This window comes from Coregonus clupeaformis, unplaced genomic scaffold (genome assembly GCF_020615455.1).
Source record: "Coregonus clupeaformis isolate EN_2021a unplaced genomic scaffold, ASM2061545v1 scaf1011, whole genome shotgun sequence".
NCBI lineage: Eukaryota > Metazoa > Chordata > Actinopteri > Salmoniformes > Salmonidae > Coregonus > Coregonus clupeaformis.
The window spans coordinates 82,501-102,283 of NW_025534465.1; the positions used below are offsets into that span (position 1 = coordinate 82,501).

Sequence of the window (19,783 nt, forward strand, 5' to 3'; positions counted from 1 at the left end):
AGAGGAGAAGAGCTCCAGAGAGGAGAAGAGCTCCAGAGAGGAGAGGAGAAGAGCTCCAGAGAGGAGAGGAGAAGAGCTCCAGAGAGGAGAGGAGAAGAGCTCCAGAGAGGAGAGGAGAAGAGCTCCAGAGAGGAGAGGAGAAGAGCTCCAGAGAGGAGAGGAGAAGAGCTCCAGAGAGGAGAAGAGCTCCAGAGAGGAGAGGAGAAGAGCTCCAGAGAGGAGAGGAGAAGAGCTCCAGAGAGGAGAAGAGCTCCAGAGAGGAGAAGAGCTCCAGAGAGGAGAGGAGAAGAGCTCCAGAGAGGAGAGGAGAAGAGCTCCAGAGAGGAGAGGAGAAGAGCTCCAGAGAGGAGAAGAGCTCCAGAGAGGAGAGGAGAAGAGCTCCAGAGAGGAGAAGAGCTCCAGAGAGGAGAGGAGAAGAGCTCCAGAGAGGAGAGGAGAAGAGCTCCAGAGAGGAGAAGAGCTCCAGAGAGGAGAAGAGCTCCGGAGAGGAGAAGAGCTCCAGAGAGGAGAGGAGAAGAGCTCCAGAGAGGAGAGGAGAAGAGCTCCAGAGAGGAGAAGAGCTCCAGAGAGGAGAAGAGCTCCAGAGAGGAGAGGAGAAGAGCTCCAGAGAGGAGAAGAGCTCCAGAGAGGAGAGGAGAAGAGCTCCAGAGAGGAGAGGAGAAGAGCTCCGGAGAGGAGAGGAGAGGAGCTCCAGAGAGGAGAGGAGAGGAGCTCCAGAGAGGAGAAGAGCTCCAGGTTTGAGGTTTACATGATTATGTTGGCAGCTGCCAAAGGCCACCGTACCCCCCCTTCTCTCTCCATTCAGAGGTCAGACTCTGGCATTCACTAGCTCTCAGTCAGTGGGAGACTCTAACCCAAAATCTAACCCTAACCCCTAACCCAAAATCTAACCCTAACCCCTAACCCAAACGCTAACCCTAACCCCTAACCCCAACGCTGTTCAGGAGCCTTTTGGTCCCTTACTTAGTGCTCTGGTACCACTTGCCGTGCAATAGCAAAGAGAACAGACTGTGACTTGGGTGGCTGGAGTCTTTGACAATTTGTAGGGCCTTCCTCTGACCTGGATGGCAGGGAGCTCGGCCCCAGTGATGTTCTGGGCCGTACGCACTACCCTCTGTAGCGCCTTGCGGTCGGATGCCGAGCAGTTGCCATACCAAGCGGTGATGCAGCCAGTCAAGATGCTCTCGATGGTGCAGCTGTATACTTTTTGAGAATCTGAGGGGCCCGTGCCAAATATTTTTCCAGCCTCCTGATGTTCTATAGATACAGTTTACACCCACACATCTCGGTTCTGTGGCCTCTGATAGTTACAGGTAACTGACAAAATAAAGGAAACACCAACACAAAGTGTCTTAATAGACAACACGAGCCGCCAGAACAGCTCCAATGCACCTTGGCATCATTTCTACAAGTGTCTGGAACTCTATTGGACGGATCCGACACCATTCTTCCACCAGAAATTCCATAATTTGGTGTTTTGTTGATGGTGGTGGAAAACGCTGTCTCAGGCGCCGCTCCAGAACCTCCCGTAAGTGTTCTGCTGGGTTGAGGTCTGGTGACTGAGACGGCCATGCCATATCGTGAAACATCAGCAAGTTGAGAAGTCTTTGTTACTGAAGCTCCTGCCAAACGTGCCCCCCCAAAGTCACTGAGATCTCTTCTCCTAGCCATGGTAGCCAAAATCATTTTATACAAGACCCTAAGCATGATGGGATGTTAATTCCACACCTGTGTGGAAGCACCTGCTTTCCCTCATTTACTCCAGTGTTTGCTTTATTTTGGCAGTCACCTGTATGTTTTGTGACGTCACGAGAGGCTACACAGCTTTCAGCGGGATTGCTCAAGTAGTGCAAGGAGACAAGGTTCAAACAAAACAAGGATTTTATTATAGGTCTTGGGAAATTAACGAAAATATAACAAAATTCTGTTCTCTTGTGGCTCTTTAGGGGTTAACAGTTCAGGGATGTCTCTTCCACATCCAAAATCATAATTCTCACTCGCTCAGATAACTTTTCCCCAGCCTTACTGTAGTCCACGTTGCAGCTAGTGGCCAACCCAGCAAAAAGTCCTTCCAAATGTCTCTCACGTATTTCCACAGGTGCATATATCCAAAGGTGAGTGTTTCCCAAAGGTAAGTATCTCCAAATCCTTATATTCCTCATGGAAGTGGACGTGCAGCACTCTTGTCCTCCAGAGAGCCCAGGTTGGAGACTGTGTCTCTTCCCTTCCCAAACCTTCAGCTCATCAGCTCCTGATTTGTTTCAGCTGCGTGGGAAGATTGGCCATAGAGGGGTGGAGTTCCCGACCATACCAGCAGATGGAGCCATAGCTGTCTGGGTTTGCAGCCATCTCAGGGGGATGTAACGTCCCTCCAGGACACAGCCTCTCGTGACATCACACATCCCCCTCCTCGGGACCGACGTCCTCGTCGGGTAAAGGCAGCGAAGAAGGCATCACGCCGGGAGAGGGCGTCCGCATTGCCGTGGTGCTTGCCAGACTGCTCTCTCTTCAACTCCTCCAACTCTAGGACCAGGGACTCAGCCTCCTGTTGTCTCTCCTTGAGTTTCTTACTGAACGCATCAGCCTTGGTTTTAGCAGAGTTTAGCTTCTGTTGAGCAGCTTTCAGTTCCTTCTCTCTCTCTGCCTCCGCATTCTTCATCTTGTTCTCCAACACCTTGTACTTCTCCTCTGCCTTCTTCTGGACCTCCTTACTACTGCGCAGGGTCTCCTCACACTCCTCGATGGTCCTGCGCAGCCTCTCCAGCTCCTCCTGTTGCTTAGGGAAGGAGCTCTGTTGGAGTTTAGCCTGGAGGATATCTAACTCTTCTGTCTTCATGTCTAACTGTTGCTTTAACAAACGATACCTCTCAGCGGTCCCCTTCCAGACCAGACAGTTCTTTGTCCAGATTCTGTAGCTCCGTCTCTGTGTCGGTCTGGGCACCTGCCATCCCTATCAGAGCCCGGGCGGGAGTGAGTAACTCGGAGGATTGCACCGGAGCCTTCCCAGGATGAGTCTTGCCTCTCCGTTTCCGAGGTACTCGGGTTATCCTCTCCTGAGACTCTCTCCAGAGGGGGTAAAAGGCTGGGCAGTCTCGTCCAATTAGGACAGGGACGGGAGGGAATCAACCACCCCCGCCGTCGTGTGTATGGTTCCCCGTGTGCTGGTCATTGTAAGTTCAGTAATGGGGTATTCTCTGGTGTCCCCATGGACACAGGAAACTGGGAGGACTTTCCCCGGGGTCAGACACGTTGGGCCCACCAAATCCTTACGCACCAGGGTGGCCCGGCTACCAGAATCCAGTAAGGCCTCCACATCATGGTGATTCACAGTTACCGGGCAGGTGGGGGGTCGATCTGGGCCGCCATCTACGACTCCCAAGAGCGAGGCAAAACGGTGTGTGGGTGCTGAGCTGGAGGACTCCGCAGTGGGCATAGGTTCATCGGCTGGTTTCCCACACTGCCAGGAGATATGTCCCATCTCCCCACACCGGTAACACTGTCGAGTTTCCCCCTCCTGGTGTACTCTTCTTGGACCCGCCTGGTTTCTGGCTCCCCCTGGAGCCGGGATAAGTCCTGACGTGGCTGGGTTCGAGACCTTGGGGTCCTTTGGACGGGTTCTTCCCATTTGTGGTGGGGCCGCCCTCCTGGGGGTCTTTTCGGGAAGCATTCAGCATCTCCGCTGTGGCCTGGTACTTTTCCACAGCTTCCACGGTCAGATCAGCCGTGGTCAAGGCCTGTTGACTGATGAACCGTTTTGCCTCATAAGGCAGGGCGCGTGAGGTAACGATCCACCACAACGGCCTCCACCACCGCCGCTGCTGTATTCCTCTGCGGATCCAGCCATTTCCTTGCGATTCGGACAAGTTCATGCATCTGCGCCCGAGGAGGTTGGTCTGGTTGGAAGGTCCAGCTGTGAAAGCGCTGGGCCATACCAAACTTTGTGAGTCCATATCTGCTGAGGATCTCAGACTTCAGGGCATCATAGTCAGTAACCTGGTCAGGGCCCAGGTCCCGGACAGCATTCAGCGATTCCCCGGTTAGAAAGGGGGCTAACAGACCAACCCACTGTTGCTTGGGCCAGGCTTCCCTAGTGGCCGTGGCCTCAAATGCATGCAGGTATGCCTCAATGTCATCGGTAGCTCCCATCTTAGATATAAAGTCACTTGCCTTTATTGGGCGGGTATTTTGGACCACCCTCTGTCTCTGCAACTGCAATTCCTCTGCCTTCAGAAGGTTGGCTTTCTTTTGCTCCTCCAAGAGAGCCACGTTTGCTTGCATCTGGGCTTGCTGGCCAGCAACAAGGGCTTTCAATATGTCCTCCATTTCAGTCGGGCGGGGAGCCTACGGCCAACTTGGAAAACTGGGTGATCAAACCTTCGGTATCCTCCTCTGACATGCACTATTAACGCTTGAGCGTGCCCGTGTTCTCCACCATCTGTGACGTCACGAGAGGCTACACAGCTTTCAGCGGGATTGCTCAAGTAGTGCAAGGAGACAAGGTTCAAACAAAACAAGGATTTTATTATAGGTCTTGGGAAATTAACGAAAATATAACAAAATTCTGTTCTCTTGTGGCTCTTTAGGGGTTAACAGTTCAGGGATGTCTCTTCCACATCCAAAATCATAATTCTCACTCGCTCAGATAACTTTTCCCCAGCCTTACTGTAGTCCACGTTGCAGCTAGTGGCCAACCCAGCAAAAAGTCCTTCCAAATGTCTCTCACGTATTTCCACAGGTGCATATATCCAAAGGTGAGTGTTTCCCAAAGGTAAGTATCTCCAAATCCTTATATTCCTCATGGAAGTGGACGTGCAGCACTCTTGTCCTCCAGAGAGCCCAGGTTGGAGACTGTGTCTCTTCCCTTCCCAAACCTTCAGCTCATCAGCTCCTGATTTGTTTCAGCTGCGTGGGAAGATTGGCCATAGAGGGGTGGAGTTCCCGACCATACCAGCAGATGGAGCCATAGCTGTCTGGGTTTGCAGCCATCTCAGGGGGATGTAACGTCCCTCCAGGACACAGCCTCTCGTGACATCACAGTTTATAAAGTAACTTATGTTTCATTGTAGTCTGAAGGGAGATTTCAGGTTGTTCTCTGGCTCCCACACAAACAACATCTCTGCCTCTTCATCTTTATGTCACCTCCCTGCCGAAGACAAGACAAGCATCCTCCCAGCTAAGGTTTACAAGGAGATAAAAACGATTTCCCTTATTAAGGCCAAGTTGTTACTCAACTGGGAAGGTATTTTGGAAGCAACACAACAAGATAGAAAGCAGCAAAGCTGCAGATTGGAGCATGAGTCAGCAACAGACCTCAGGGGTCAGGGGTCACTACGCTGGGACTGTTTACCATCTCACATTGAATGTTATGCTACGTCTGTCATAAAGGATTATGGGTGTCACGTTTTGTGCTTCTGTGGCTTTTCTGTTTATATCTTGTGAAGGAAAGATCCTATTGCCTTTGTTTCAGCAGCATTGTGAAGGAAAGATCCTATTGCCTTTGTTTCAGCAGCATTGTGAAGGAAAGATCCTATTGCCTTTGTTTCAGCAGCATTGTGAAGGAAAGATCCTATTGCCTTTGTTTCAGCAGCATTGTGAAGGAAATATCCTCAAATCAAATCAAATCCTCTACACAACCCTACAGTCCAACACCATCCTCAACACAACCCTACAGTCCAACAACAGTTGAACATCCTCAACACGTAGCAACACAGCTCTAATACTTTAATGTTGAACATCCTCAACACGTAGCAACACAGCTCTAATACTTTAATGTTGAACATCCTCAACACGTAGCAACACAGCTCTAATACTTTAATGTTGAACATCCTCAACACGTAGCAACACAGCTCTAGTACTTTAATGTTGAACATCCTCAACACGTAGCAACACAGCTCTAATACTTTAATGTTGAACATCCTCAACACGTAGCAACACAGCTCTAATACTTTAATGTTGAACATCCTCAACACGTAGCAACACAGCTCTAATACTTTAATGTTGAACATCCTCAACACGTAGCAACACAGCTCTAATACTTTAATGTTGAACATCCTCAACACGTAGCAACACAGCTCTAATACTTTAATGTTGAACATCCTCAACACGTAGCAACACAGCTCTAATACTTTAATGTTGAACATCCTCAACACGTAGCAAAACACAGCTCTAATACTTTAATGTTGAACATCCTCAACACGTAGCAACACAGCTCTAGTACTTTAATGTTGAACATCCTCAACACGTAGCAACACAGCTCTAATACTTTAATGTTGAACATCCTCAACACGTAGCAACACAGCTCTAATACTTTAATGTTGAACATCCTCAACACGTAGCAACACAGCTCTAATACTTTAATGTTGAACATCCTCAACACGTAGCAACACAGCTCTAATACTTTAATGTTGAACATCCTCAACACAGCTCTAATACTCTAATGGCTGTGCTGGTTGTGTAAGCATAACAAACACAAATACTGTAGTCCAGTAATTCACTGTAGTGTTGCAGGTTGTCTGTTTGCCTCTTCCCCTGCCTCCCCTCCCCTCCCCTCCCCTCCCCTCCCCTCCGTCAGATTATAATCCCCACAGAGACCAGGAGGATTCTGACCCACATTCATAATCTAATCTGATTTGGTCCCTGGTGGAATGTGTGTCACAGGCCCCTCCCATCACACCAGCATAATCTACCAGCTGATGATAATGATGTGGAAAGAGAAGTGAGGGGATGGGAGGGATGCTGGGAGGGTCAGTCCAGATGTGGCAACATGGTGGCTTTCAGGACAGGAGCACGAGAATGTGCTAACTCTAGAACCACCACCATGATTATAGAACTCTACAACACCCATCCCTCTAGAACTGTAGAACCACCACCATGATTCTAGAACTCTACAACACCCATCCCTCTAGAACTGTAGAACCACCACCATGATTCTAGAACTCTACAACACCCATCCCTCTAGAACTGTAGAACCACCACCATGATTCTAGAACTCTACAACACCCATCCCTCTAGAACTGTAGAACCACCTCCATGATTCTAGAACTCTACAACACCCATCCCTCTAGAACTGTAGAACCACCACCATGATTCTAGAACTCTACAACACCCATCCCTCTAGAATTGTAGAACACCACCATGTTCTAGAACTCTACAACACCCATCCCTCTAGAACTGTAGAACACCACCATGTTCTAGAACTCTACAACACCCATCCCTCTAGAACTGTAGAACACCACCATGTTCTAGAACTCTACAACACCCATCACTCTAGAACTGTAGAACCACCACCATGATTCTAGAACTCTACAACACCCATCCCTCTAGAACTGTAGAACCACCACCATGATTCTAGAACTCTACAACACCCATCCCTCTAGAACTGTAGAACCACCACCATGATTCTAGAACTCTACAACACCCATCCCTCTAGAACTGTAGAACCACCACCATGATTCTAGAACTCTACAACACCCATCCCTCTAGAACTGTAGAACCACCACCATGATTCTAGAACTCTACAACACCCATCCCTCTAGAACTGTAGAACCACCACCATGATTCTAGAACTCTACAACACCCAACCCTCTAGAACTGTAGAACCACCACCATGATTCTAGAACTCTACAACACCCATCCCTCTAGAACTGTAGAACACCACCATGTTCTAGAACTCTACAACACCCATCCCTCTAGAACTGTAGAACACCACCATGTTCTAGAACTCTACAACACCCATCCCTCTAGAACTGTAGAACCACCACCATGATTCTAGAACTACAACACCCATCCCTCTAGAACTGTAGAACACCACCATGTTCTAGAACTCTACAACACCCATCCCTCTAGAACTGTAGAACACCACCATGTTCTAGAACTCTACAACACCCATCCCTCTAGAACTGTAGAACCACCACCATGATTCTAGAACTCTACAACACCCATCCCTCTAGAACTGTAGAACCACCACCATGATTCTAGAACTCTACAACACCCATCCCTCTAGAACTGTAGAACCACCACCATGATTCTAGAACTCTACAACACCCATCCCTCTAGAACTGTAGAACCACCACCATGATTCTAGAACTCTACAACACCCATCCCTCTAGAACTGTAGAACCACCACCATGATTCTAGAACTCTACAACACCCATCCCTCTAGAACTGTAGAACCACCACCATGATTCTAGAACTCTACAACACCCATCCATCTAGAACTGTAGAACCACCACCATGATTCTAGAACTCTACAACACCCATCCCTCTAGAACTGTAGAACCACCACCATGATTCTAGAACTCTACAACACCCATCCCTCTAGAACTGTAGAACCACCACCATGATTCTAGAACTCTACAACACCCATCCCTCTAGAACTGTAGAACCACCACCATGATTCTAGAACTCTACAACACCCATCCCTCTAGAACTGTAGAACCACCACCATGATTCTAGAACTCTACAACACCCATCCCTCTAGAACTGTAGAACCTCCACCATGATTCTAGAACTCTACAACACCCATCCCTCTAGAACTGTAGAACCACCACCATGATTCTAGAACTCTACAACACCCATCCCTCTAGAACTGTAGAACCACCACCATGATTCTAGAACTCTACAACACCCATCCCTCTAGAACTGTAGAACCACCACCATGATTCTAGAACTCTACAACACCCATCCCTCTAGAACTGTAGAACACCACCATGATTCTAGAACTCTACAACACCCATCCCTCTAGAACTGTAGAACACCACCATGTTCTAGAACTCTACAACACCCATCCCTCTAGAACTGTAGAACACCACCATGTTCTAGAACTCTACAACACCCATCCCTCTAGAACTGTAGAACCACCACCATGATTCTAGAACTCTACAACACCCATCCCTCTAGAACTGTAGAACCACCACCATGATTCTAGAACTCTACAACACCCATCCCTCTAGAACTGTAGAACCACCACCATGATTCTAGAACTCTACAACACCCATCCCTCTAGAACTGTAGAACCACCACCATGATTCTAGAACTCTACAACACCCATCCCTCTAGAACTGTAGAACCACCACCACTGTCTTGATATTGGATGTTTTCACAGTTTGCTTTGGTTCATATCATTTGGTCTCCCGAGTGGTGCAGTGGTCTAAGGCACTGTGCCACTAGAGATCCTGGTTCGAATCCAGGCTCTGTCGTAGCCGGCCGTGACCGGGAGACCCATGGGGCTGCGCACAATTGGCCCAGGGTAGGGGAGGGAATGGCCGGCAGGGATGTAGCTCAGTTGGTAGAGCATGGCGTTTGCAACGCCAGGGTTGTGGGTTCGATTCCCACGGGGGGCCAGTATGAAAAAAATAATGTATGCACTCACTAACTGTAAGTCGCTCTGGATAAGAGCGTCTGCTAAATGACTAAAATGTAAATCACCAGTTTACAGTGTTTCTGGTGACATGTTCTGGTTTTTATGGGAACTGGAGTTTAGCATTTATTACTTCAGGACTTTTAAATGATCCTCTAAAGTTAAATTGCATCATGAAATGAAAAAGGCAACTGAAAACTGTTAGGGAGTCAGTTAACACAGAGACGACTGGTATAGTGCTGCAGGATCATTGTCAAGGGTGCTGAAGGTGGGTGTGGTGCAGGAATCAAGCGCAGGACGCAGAAACTAAGTCCAAAAGACTTTAGTGAATTATTCACGTAATACACGAGCCCAACAAGCCCGGAGGCGATATACAAGCGCACACAGGCGTCAAACAAAAGGCGCACTAACAAGTGCGAAAACCTCTCCAAACAACGGAGGGAAGTACGTAGCTCAGAACACCAAAACAGAAGAGCAATCACACACAACACCAAACACACACAACGAGAACTAAATAGGACACTAATGAAGACTAACTAGAAACAGGTGTACAACATCAAGACAAAACCAAACGAACATGAAACATAGAACGGTGGCAGCTAGTACTCCGGGGACGACGACCGCCGAAATCTGCCCGAGCAAGGAGGAGGAGCAGCCTCGGCCGAAACCGTGACAATCATGATGACAGGCATAGACTACATGACCAAAAGTATGTGGACACATGCTTGTCGAATATCTCATTCCAAAATCATGGCCATTAATATGGAGTTGGTCCCCCCGTTGCTGCTATAACAGCCTCCACTCTTCTGGGACTGTAACAAGGTAAGTAGGATGGAGCCAGGAGGTGTGAATCAAAGACTAGGGTTGATTCGGCCAATACAGCAGTCCGCAGCGATGCGTAAACCAAATACAGTGCGACTTAAATGCGTAGTGGGAAAACAAAACCCACGGGTGAATATCCCGGCGATAAAAGTAACATAATGCTCAACACGAGCTAGCGACACCTCCACATGGAACAACAACACACAAAGACATGGGGGGCAGAGGGAACACTTATACAGGTACTGATGAGGGGATATGAACCAACACTTATACAGGTACTGATGAGGGGATATGAACCAGGTGTGTGTAATAAACAAGACAAAACTAATGGAATGATGAGATGAGGAGCGGCAGTGGCTAGAAGGCCGGTGACGACGAACGCCGAAGCCCGAACCAGGAGAGGAGGCAGCTTCGGAGGGAGTCATGACAGGAACACTTACTCAATAAAGGGTTTTTCTATATTTTTACTATTTTCTACATTGTAGAATAACAGTGAAGACATCCGAACTATGAAATAACACATATGGAATCCTGTAGTAACAAAAAAAGTGTTAAACAAATCAAAATATATTTTATTTTTGAGATTCTTCAAATAGCCACCCTTTGCCTTGATGACAGCTTTGCACACGCTTGGCATTCTCTCAACCAGCTTCATCAGGTAGTCACCTGGAATGCATTTCAATTAACAGGTGTGCCTTGTAAAAAGTTAATTTGTGGAATGTATTTCCTTCTTAACGCGTTAGAGCCAATAAGTTGTGTTGTGACAAGGTAGGGGGGGTAAACAGAAGATAGCCCTATTTGGTAAAAGACCAAGTCCATATTATGGCAAGAACAGCTCATCACTAAGATCTACAACTTCATGCGTGGGTTCTTCCTGCACTGGAAACTAAATGACAACAGCAACTTTACAACCTGGAAAGATATGCATCTAGATGCCTTCCCCAACAGACTGACTCCAGCTGACTCCACACTCCACCTGGCAGACTCTGGGTTCTCCATCAACACAGACCAGACAGGGGGGTTGATCATCATGTCGTGGTCCTAAAGAGGACTGAGCTTCCCCCCCACATTGACTTCAGCCCCTGAAAGAGTTATACGTCTTTTGAGGATGAGCAGAACGCCAAGCCTCCCATAGTGCTTCACTTCCCTTTCGTCAACATCTCAGTCAAAGAGTTTAAGGCCCCTGGTGTGGCACGTGAGGGTAAGGAGGAGATGAAGGCAGGGGATGTTGACGTTATCACAAGCAGCTCCCGCTACCTCACCAAACACCCGACCTACGCAGCAAAGGACTTCCGGGCGCTGACAGACCTTACCTCATACAACATCCAGAACAACAAGGAGAAGATCCTCCAGGCTCTCGGGAAGGTCCTCGAGAGGAAGGTGCCTGTGGAGGAATCGGACCACCATGAGCAGCACGCATGCCATTGACAGGGGCCAGAGAACAACATGCATTGAGATCAGATCAGACTCATTACATTGAGAGGAGCAATTCTAACTGCAATTTCTTGGTGGGACGTCCAGTCTGTCACAATGTATGTTTGGTTACATTGTCCATTTGAGACTGCAGGGGACAGAGGAAGACATTGTGAAGACAGCGGCAGCGGCTTGCTGATTTGACATTGGCAATTTATTTTCATGAACTGTCTCTTCAAGTTTGGTTTCATTTTATAGATCACGAAGAGCGGAGTATTTTGATATGAGTTGTTGCCTTGTATGTTTTATGATTGATGTCTTTTCAGAGAGACCGGATCTCATTCGTTTTGCTTGCTTGACCGGTTTATCAGATGAGCGCATTCCTGGTGTTGGTTCATAATATTGAAATGAAGTTGTGTGATCTGATTAGAATAGTCTTTGATGTTTCATCGGGTTTTTGTTTTCACCAGCAAAGTGATGCTCCTTAATAGGGGGGTCTTGAGCCCTGGTTCTGATGGGTTAAAAGGAGAATGCATTTTGTTGTAATTTCGGGTTCTTGTAGGCTATCGACGCCGTGTGATGTTTTTCTAGACTAAGTCTTTCTTACATTGTACCATTATGAACCATACGGTATCTTTCATATTATTAATTGTATCTTGTTGAGTTCATTTTAACACAGAACTCCTGTGTGTTTAGACTTATTACTTAGAGGTTATTCTGGAGAATATTCCAGAACCACGTTAAGTCTTATTTCATGATAGTCATTTACTTTGCTATATTCTGTACCTTATCTTCCATGTATATGGTTATTGTTTGAGTGTTAATTCATTTGTGCCTAATAAATCTATTAGTTGGTTTGAGTAAAAAAAAAAAAAAAAAGCTCAAATAAGCAAAGAGAAACGACAGTCCATCATTTCTTTAAGACATGAATGTCGGTCAATACGGAACATTTCAAGAACTTTGAAAGTTTCTTCAAGTGCAGTCGCAAAAACCATCAAGCGCTATGATGAAACTGGCTCTCATGAGGACTGCCACAGGAAAGGAAGACCCATAGTTACCTCTGCTGCAGAGGAGACTGTGTGAATCAGGCCTTCATGGTTGAATTGCTGCAAAGAAACCACTACTAAAGGACACCAATAATAAGAAGAGACCTGCTTGGGCCAAGAAACATGAGCAATGGACATTAGGCCAGATTGTTTCCTGTTGGCAGGTTTCATTTCCTCTGCACTATGGCCAGATTGTTTCCTGTTGGCAGGTTTAATTTCCTCTGCACTGTAGCCAGATTGTTTCCTCTGTTGGTTTATCCCACAGATACACACACCCTTATCCCACAGACACACCCTTATCCCACAGATACACCCTTATCCCACAGACACACCCTTATCCCACAGATACACCCTTATCCCACAGATACACCCTTATCCCACAGACACACCCTTATCCCACAGATACACCCTTATCCCACAGACACACACCCTTATCCCACAGATACACACCCTTATCCCACAGATACACCCTTATCCCACACACACACCCTTATCCCACAGATACACCCTTATCCCACAGATACACCCTTATCCCACAGATACACCCTTATCCCACAGACACACCCTTATCCCACAGACACACCCTTATCCCACAGATACACCCTTATCCCACAGACACACACCCTTATCCCACAGATACACACCCTTATCCCACAGATACACCCTTATCCCACAGACACACCCTTATCCCACAGATACACCCTTATCCCACAGATACACCCTTATCCCACAGACACACCCTTATCCCACAGATACACCCTTATCCCACAGACACACACCCTTATCCCACAGATACACACCCTTATCCCACAGATACACCCTTATCCCACACACACACCCTTATCCCACAGATACACCCTTATCCCACAGATACACCCTTATCCCACAGATACACCCTTATCCCACACACACACCCTTATCCCACACACACACCCTTATCCCACAGACACACCCTTATCCCACAGACACACCCTTATCCCACAGACACACCCTTATCCCACAGATACACCCTTATCCCACAGACACACCCTTATCCCACAGATACACCCTTATCCCACAGATACACCCTTATCCCACACACACACCCTTATCCCACAGATACACCCTTATCCCACACACACACCCTTATCCCACAGATACACCCTTATCCCACAGATACACCCTTATCCCACAGATACACCCTTATCCCACACACACACCCTTATCCCACAGATACACCCTTATCCCACAGATACACCCTTATCCCACTGATACACCCTTATCCCACAGATACAGCCTTATCCCACAGATAAAGTCTCCCGAGTGGCGCAGTGGTCTAAGGCACTGCATCGCAGTGCTAGCTGTGCCACTAGAGATCCTGGTTCGAATCCAGGCTCTGTCGTAGCCGGCCGTGACCGGGAGACCCATGGGGCGGCGCACAATTGGTCCAGGGTAGGGGAGGGAATGGCCGGCAGGGATGTAGCTCAGTTGGTAGAGCATGGCGTTTGCAACGCCAGGGTTGTGGGTTCGATTCCCACGGGGGGCCAGTATGAAAGAAAAAAAAAATGTGTATGCACTCACTAACTGTAAGTCGCTCTGGATAAGAGCGTCTGCTAAATGACTAAAATGTAAATGTCATGTAAAATAAACACACCCTTATCCCACAGATACACCCTTATCCCACAGACACACACCCTTATCCCACAGACACACCCTTATCCCACAGACACACCCTTATCCCACAGATAAACACACCCTTATCCCACAGATAAACACACCCTTATCCCACAGACACACCCTTATCCCACATACACACCCTTATCCCACAGATAAACACACCCTTATCCCACAGATACACCCTTATCCCACAGATACACACACCCTTATCCCACAGACACACACCCTTATCCCACAGACACACCCTTATCCCACAGATAAACACACCCTTATCCCACAGATAAACACACCCTTATCCCACAGATAAACACACCCTTATCCCACAGATAAACACACCCTTATCCCACAGACACACCCTTATCCCACATACACACCCTTATCCCACAGACACACCCTTATCCCACAGATACACCCTTATCCCACAGACACACCCTTATCCCACAGATACACCCTTATCCCACAGACACACACCCTTATCCCACAGATACACCCTTATCCCACAGACACACACCCTTATCCCACAGACACACCCTTATCCCACAGATAAACACACCCTTATCCCACAGATAAACACACCCTTATCCCACAGATAAACACACCCTTATCCCGCTTCTATTACATCATAGAAACACTCTGCTCTCTCTGTCAGAGCCTGGATAGCCCAGTTGGTATAGCATCAGATTTTTAATCCGAGGGGCCAGGGATCAAGTCCCTGTTTGGGCGATAGTTTTGTTCCTGTATGAATGAACTGAGTGGGATTACTGGATGAAGAAGAGACACTACACTGTTGTCTGGAGAAACACCTAGACACTACACTGTTGTCTACAGAAACACCTAGACACTACACTGTTGTCTACAGAAACACCTAGACACTACACTGTTGTCTACAGAAACACCTAGACACTACACTGTTGTCTACAGAAACACCTAGACACTACACTGTTGTCTACAGAAACACCTAGACACTACACTGTTGTCTACAGAAACACCTAGACACTACACTGTTGTCTACAGAAACACCTAGACACTACACTGTTGTCTAGAGAAACACCTAGACACTACACTGTTGTCTACAGAAACACCTAGACACTACACTGTTGTCTACAGAAACACCTAGACACTACACTGTTGTCTACAGAAACACCTAGACACTACACTGTTGTCTACAGAAACACCTAGACACTACACTGTTGTCTACAGAAACACCTAGACACTACACTGTTGTCTGGGGAAACACCTAGACACTACACTGTTGTCTACAGAAACACCTAGACACTACACTGTTGTCTACAGAAACACCTAGACACTACACTGTTGTCTGGGGAAACACCTAGACACTACACTGTTGTCTACAGAAACACCTAGACACTACACTGTTGTCTACAGAAACACCTAGACACTACACTGTTGTCTACAGAAACACCTAGACACTACACTGTTGTCTGGGGAAACACCTAGACACTACACTGTTGTCTACAGAAACACCTAGACACTACACTGTTGTCTACAGAAACACCTAGACACTACACTGTTGTCTACAGAAACACCTAGACACTACACTGTTGTCTACAGAAACACCTAGACACTACACTGTTGTCTGCGGGAAACACCTAGACACTACACTGTTGTCTACAGAAACACCTAGACACTACACTGTTGTCTACAGAAACACCTAGACACTACACTGTTGTCTGGGGAAACACCTAGACACTACACTGTTGTCTGGGGAAACACCTAGACACTACACTGTTGTCTACAGAAACACCTAGACACTACACTGTTGTCTACAGAAACACCTAGACACTACACTGTTGTCTGGAGAAACACCTAGACACTACACTGTTGTCTGCAGAAACACCTAGACACTACACTGTTGTCTGGGGAAACACCTAGACACTACACTGTTGTCTACAGAAACACCTAGACACTACACTGTTGTCTGGGGAAACACCTAGACACTACACTGTTGTCTACAGAAACACCTAGACACTACACTGTTGTCTGGGGAAACACCTAGACACTACACTGTTGTCTACAGAAACACCTAGACACTACACTGTTGTCTACAGAAACACCTAGACACTACACTGTTGTCTACAGAAACACCTAGACACTACACTGTTGTCTACAGAAACACCTAGACACTACACTGTTGTCTGCGGAAACACCTAGACACTACACTGTTGTCTACAGAAACACCTAGACACTACACTGTTGTCTGGAGAAACACCTAGACACTACACTGTTGTCTACAGAAACACCTAGACACTACACTGTTGTCTACAGAAACACCTAGACACTACACTGTTGTCTACAGAAACACCTAGACACTACACTGTTGTCTGGGGAAACACCTAGACACTACACTGTTGTCTGGGGAAACACCTAGACACTACACTGTTGTCTGGGGAAACACCTAGACACTACACTGTTGTCTACAGAAACACCTAGACACTACACTGTTGTCTACAGAAACACCTAGACACTACACTGTTGTCTGGGGAAACACCTAGACACTACACTGTTGTCTACAGAAACACCTAGACACTACACTGTTGTCTGGGGAAACACCTAGACACTACACTGTTGTCTACAGAAACACCTAGACACTACACTGTTGTCTGGAGAAACACCTAGACACTACACTGTTGTCTACAGAAACACCTAGACACTACACTGTTGTCTACAGAAACACCTAGACACTACACTGTTGTCTGGAGAAACACCTAGACACTACACTGTTGTCTACAGAAACACCTAGACACTACACTGTTGTCTACAGAAACACCTAGACACTACACTGTTGTCTACAGAAACACCTAGACACTACACTGTTGTCTGGGGAAACACCTAGACACTACACTGTTGTCTACAGAAACACCTAGACACTACACTGTTGTCTGGGGAAACACCTAGACACTACACTGTTGTCTACAGAAACACCTAGACACTACACTGTTGTCTGGGGGAAACACCTAGACACTACACTGTTGTCTACAGAAACACCTAGACACTACACTGTTGTCTACAGAAACACCTAGACACTACACTGTTGTCTACAGAAACACCTAGACACTACACTGTTGTCTGGGAAACACCTAGACACTACACTGTTGTCTACAGAAACACCTAGACACTACACTGTTGTCTGGGGAAACACCTAGACACTACACTGTTGTCTGGGGAAACACCTAGACACTACACTGTTGTCTACAGAAACACCTAGACACTACACTGTTGTCTGGGGAAACACCTAGACACTACACTGTTGTCTACAGAAACACCTAGACACTACACTGTTGTCTGGGGAAACACCTAGACACTACACTGTTGTCTACAGAAACACCTAGACACTACACTGTTGTCTACAGAAACACCTAGACACTACACTGTTGTCTACAGAAACACCTAGACACTACACTGTTGTCTGGAGAAACACCTAGACACTACACTGTTGTCTACAGAAACACCTAGACACTACACTGTTGTCTGGGGAAACACCTAGACACTACACTGTTGTCTACAGAAACACCTAGACACTACACTGTTGTCTACAGAAACACCCTAGACACTACACTGTTGTCTACAGAAACACCTAGACACTACACTGTTGTCTACAGAAACACCTAGACACTACACTGTTGTCTACAGAAACACCTAGACACTACACTGTTGTCTACAGAAACACCTAGACACTACACTGTTGTCTGGGGAAACACCTAGACACTACACTGTTGTCTGGGGAAACACCTAGACACTACACTGTTGTCTACAGAAACACCTAGACACTACACTGTTGTCTACAGAAACACCTAGACACTACACTGTTGTCTACAGAAACACCTAGACACTACACTGTTGTCTACAGAAACACCTAGACACTACACTGTTGTCTACAGAAACACCTAGACACTACACTGTTGTCTGCAGAAACACCTAGACACTACACTGTTGTCTACAGAAACACCTAGACACTACACTGTTGTCTGGGGAAACACCTAGACACTACACTGTTGTCTACAGAAACACCTAGACACTACACTGTTGTCTACAGAAACACCTAGACACTACACTGTTGTCTACGGGGAAACACCTAGACACTACACTGTTGTCTACAGAAACACCTAGACACTACACTGTTGTCTGGGGAAACACCTAGACACTACACTGTTGTCTACAGAAACACCTAGACACTACACTGTTGTCTGGGAGAAACACCTAGACACTACACTGTTGTCTACAGAAACACCTAGACACTACACTGTTGTCTACAGAAACACCTAGACACTACACTGTTGTCTACAGAAACACCTAGACACTACACTGTTGTCTACAGAAACACCTAGACACTACACTGTTGTCTGGGGAAACACCTAGACACTACACTGTTGTCTACAGAAACACCTAGACACTACACTGTTGTCTACAGAAACACCTAGACACTACACTGTTGTCTGGGGAAACACCTAGACACTACACTGTTGTCTACAGAAACACCTAGACACTACACTGTTGTCTGGAGAAACACCTAGACACTACACTGTTGTCTACAGAAACACCTAGACACTACACTGTTGTCTGCGGAAACACCTAGACACTACACTGTTGTCTACAGAAACACCTAGACACTACACTGTTGTCTACAGAAACACCTAGACACTACACTGTTGTCTGGGGAAACACCTAGACACTACACTGTTGTCTACAGAAACACCTAGACACTACACTGTTGTCTGGGGAAACACCCTAGACACTACACTGTTGTCTACAGAAACACCTAGACACTACACTGTTGTCTACAGAAACACCTAAACACTACACTGTTGTCTACAGAAACACCTAGACACTACACTGTTGTCTGCAGAAACACCTAGACACTACACTGTTGTCTACAGAAACACCTAAACACTACACTGTTGTCTACAGAAACACCTAGACACTACACTGTTGTCTAGAGAAACACCTAGACACTACACTGTCGTCTAGGGAAACACCTAGACACTACACTGTTGTCTGGGGAAACACCTAGACACTACACTGTTGTCTACAGAAACACCTAGACACTACACTGTTGTCTACAGAAACACCTAGACACTACACTGTTGTCTACAGAAACACCTAGACACTACACTGTTGTCTGGGGAAACACATAGACACTACACTGTTGTCTACAGAAACACCTAGACACTACACTGTTGTCTACAGAAACACCTAGACACTACACTGTTGTCTGGGGAAACACCTAGACACTACACTGTTGTCTGGAGAAACACCTAGACACTACACTGTTGTCTACAGAAACACCTAGACACTACACTGTTGTCTGGGGAAACACCTAGACACTACACTGTTGTCTACAGAAACACCTAGACACTACACTGTTGTCTGGAGAAACACCTAGACACTACACTGTTGTCTGGGGAAACACCTAGACACTACACTGTTGTCTACAGAAACACCTAGACACTACACTGTTGTCTGGAGAAAC

The 19,783-nt window shown here is 46.8% G+C and overlaps 1 protein-coding gene and 1 non-coding gene across 2 annotated transcripts in view; both read left to right on the top strand.

Moving 5' to 3' along the window:
* LOC121562181 (receptor-type tyrosine-protein phosphatase O-like) overlaps positions 1 to 19,783 on the top strand; it is a gene marked incomplete at its 3' end in the record, with an annotated part of 138,739 nt that overhangs the window by 39,693 nt on the left and 79,263 nt on the right.
* trnak-uuu lies at positions 14,946 to 15,018 on the top strand. The gene has a single exon. It is a non-coding gene; the product is annotated as a tRNA-Lys (tRNA).